This window comes from Macaca fascicularis, chromosome 2 (genome assembly GCF_037993035.2).
Source record: "Macaca fascicularis isolate 582-1 chromosome 2, T2T-MFA8v1.1".
Lineage (NCBI taxonomy): Eukaryota > Metazoa > Chordata > Mammalia > Primates > Cercopithecidae > Macaca > Macaca fascicularis.
In genome coordinates, this window is record NC_088376.1 from 33,815,614 (window position 1) to 33,819,164 (window position 3,551).

Below are 3,551 nucleotides of genomic sequence, written 5' to 3' on the forward strand. Positions count from 1 at the left end.
TGCTATTTTGCAGACATATCAGGAATACTGAGACAACTATTACCACAAAACTCTATAATTCGCAAGAACATTTGCAGATACAAACTAGGTAAACATGAGATCAAAAATGTATTATTTTCTTTCTCTATTAGAATTACAGTGCTCTGTGCTTATATTAAATCTGCCCCTATGATGAAAACACAGATGCCAGAAAGAAAGAAAAAAAGAAATAATGACAGAAAGAAATGAAGGAAGGAAGGCAGGGAGGGGTAAGGGAGGGGAAGAAAGAAAGGAAGGTAAAAAGGAAGGGAGGGAGGAAGAAAGGAAGCAGGAAGAAAGAAGAAAGAAAATAGACAATCATTATTTAGGAGAATCAAAAGAGCATAAAGGAGATAGGCCTTGAAATTCCAGGAGATGATAAGAAAAATTGCTTTGAGGCAACAGGGTAAAAGGAGAGCTCCCTATACTCTGAAAAAAGGAGATATGAGAAGCAAATGAGAAGGGCTGTAAATCACTGAGTAATCAAAGTAAAGTTACTCTGCAGGGCCCTGCAGAAAGCTTTCAGAAGAAGAAAAGTCAGGTCAACAATCTGTGCCTGAAAAAACACAAAGCTGTCAAGTCTTGAAACAGAGGAGACTCATCTTGGTATTTCTAATGGCATTCAGTAGTTGCAGTGGCTGCTGTCCTCCTTTGGGAATTGGGAGGAGGGGCTGTTGCTGGATGTTCTTTTACAAGGAGGAAGATAACTTGAACATGATTTCTTCTCTTCAGTGCATCCTGAAAAATTGAATTGTGATGATAAAGATCAGGCAATTGTGCAGAAGCACTCAACTCTTTATGAAATAATAGCCCAAGTGCTGAACTCTAATCTTGTTTCTCTCTTTGTTGGAAAAAGGGAGGGGTGGCACTTGTGCTATCACCTAACTATGCACAGGCAGGACGATGGAGTAATAGTTACTCTATGCCCTGTGACCAAAGTTCTCTTTGATGCAGGGAGCCAGCTAGGCAACCAATCCAATATGGAGGAGCTGAGATGTCCATTTGTACCAGAGGAGAGAAAATCCTTGGGACCAAAGGAGGGTTAAGAGAAGTGGGGAAGGGTTAAGGAATTGGCTGGTTGTGGAGATAAAATTCAACAAAACAACATATAAACTCCAACTCTTACACCCAAAAAAATTAGGAAGGGAAAAAAAACCTAGAATGAAGTTTGAGTGAGCAACCCTAAAAGCTGTTATCCCAGTATCCTGCAGAAAGTAAACTACATGAATTTGGATAGCAGAGATAATCTAGTTGATATAATAAATTCTGGATAAAATATATTTTTTGTGGACTTAGAACTGAATTGTGTCATAGTCATCAACTGCAAAGAAGATTCTAGACCACACATAAGGGCTGCAGAGAGTTCTCACAGTGGTTCTAATAGCTAACACATGCTGGGCTGGTTATAAGTGGATTTTTCCCACTGATAATATCTGTTTTCTTTCCTGAATGTCATAACTGAGGCCTTGTTAGCCCCTTCCTCTCGTGGAACAGAGAGCACATAGCCTATCTTGAGTCTTGGAAATGCCAACAGGTTTCTGTCATAAGGGGTGTGGTCCCGGAAGCCCAAATCATACCGGCTCATCTATGGTGGCAGGCAGTAAATACTGTTTTTTTTTTAAAGATTACCTATTAGCATCAATGTTGTAAGCATGGTGATTCCCTCCCTGGACTGGTCACTTCTTTATCTGAAATGCAAGGCATGATTTCTCCCAAGGTTTAGCTGAAAGTAGTTCATATAATGATTCTGGATGGTTTATGTGCAGGCATGCAAATACAATGAAAACAACATGAGGTCATTAATAACTGTAGACACCGGCAGGTGACAGATGTGAAATGAATGAGCTCCTGAGCATTTCTTTACTTAATCTTTAAAAACTGAGTTTTCAGGCCAGGCCTGGTGGCTCAAGCCTGTAATCCCAGCACTTTGGGAGGCTGAAGCAGGTGGATTGCTTGAGGCCAGGAGTTTGAGACCAGCCCGGCCAACCTAGCAAAGCCCCGTCTCTACTAAAAATACAAAAGTTAGCCGGGCGTGATGGTGCATGCCTATAATCCCAGCTACTCAGGAGGCTGAGGCAAGAGAATTGCTTGAACCTGGGAGGCAGAGGTTGCAGTGAGCCGAGATTGCCCCACCGCACTCCAGCAGACAACGGACTGAGACTCTGTCTCCAAAAACCAAAGAAGAACAACAAAGCAAAACAGAAACCTGAGTTTTGGATTTGTTTATGAGTAACACTAAAGTAGAAATGTATCTTCCTTTTTGAACTTAATGGTGTAGTTATTAGAATGTCATACTAATCTAAATGTGTCAATACTCAATGATTACTCAAAAATCATATGTGTTTGTATAACTTTGGAGATTTTTTTCACTTCATTAAATATTTTAAAGTTTAAAGAGATGTCAAATGTTCAAAATGTCGATGTTGAGAGCCCGCGGCACTGGGAGCTTGGCCTGCGCTGCGCCACGATGTCCGAGGAGTCAGCCAGGAGCCTGCGGAAGGGAAGCACGCCCGCGGGGCTGGTCCCAGAGGGCCAGATCCGAGTCTACAAGCATGAGGTTCCGTCCATTTGCTGAGAGGACGCATCTGGTCCTGAAGGCCAAGGGAATCAGGCATGAAGTCATCAATATCAACCTGAAAAATAAGCCTGAGTGGTTAAGAAAAATCCCTTTAGTTTGGTGCCAGTTCTGGAAAACAGTCAGGGTCAGCTGATCTACTAGTCCGCCATCACCTGTGAGTACCTGGAGGAAGCATACTCAGGGAAGAAGCTGTTGCCGGATGACCCGTATGAGAAAGCTTGCCGGAAGATGGTCTTTAAGTTGTTTTCTAAGGTGCCATCTTTGGTAGGAAGCTGAAATAAGGAAGACGGTGCTGGCCTGAAAGAAGCATTGTGTAAAGAATTTAGCAAGCTAGAGGAGGTTCTGGTTAATAAGAAGACAACCTTCTTTGGTGACAGTTCCGTCTCTATGATTGATCACGTCATCTGGCCCTGGTTTGAACGGCTGGAAGCAATGAAGTTAAGTGAGTGTGTAGACCACACTCCAGAACTTAAACTGTGGATGGCAGCCATGAGGGAAGATCCCACAGTCTCAGCCCTGCTCACTGGTGTGAAGGACTGGCAAGGTTTCATAGAGCTCTACTTACAGCCCGGAGACCTGTGACTACGGGCTCGGAAGGAGTCAGCAATAAAGCTATGTCTGAGGTTTTCCTTCACTTAGAGAAAAAAGAAAGTCCGTATCAAAACTCTAATAAAACCTTAGAGAAGAGATCGAATAGTACACAGACCACAAAGGACTAGTAACAAGGAAGATAGGCAACCCTGAAGAAAAAAATGACTGCAAAAGAGATGAAGAGTGAACATAAATCTCTCTGAAATTTTACCGTGTTAACCAGATAGCCTTTGCTGCCCACGTTAATATACTGATCTACTCTGCTTTCTGCAGGGTGATGGGACATTAACAGCTTTTTAACATTACTCATCCAAATTTGATTTTAGGTCTTTTTTCCTTTCTAAATCCCTTTTAGGTGAGAGCT

At 42.3% G+C, this 3,551-nt stretch overlaps 1 pseudogene; it reads left to right on the plus strand.

Annotated features, from left to right (window-relative positions):
- Window positions 1–1,297: 1,297 nt before the first annotated feature.
- LOC102144612 (glutathione S-transferase omega-1 pseudogene) lies at window positions 1,298–3,206 on the plus strand (annotated as a pseudogene).
- Window positions 3,207–3,551: the final 345 nt, after the last annotated feature.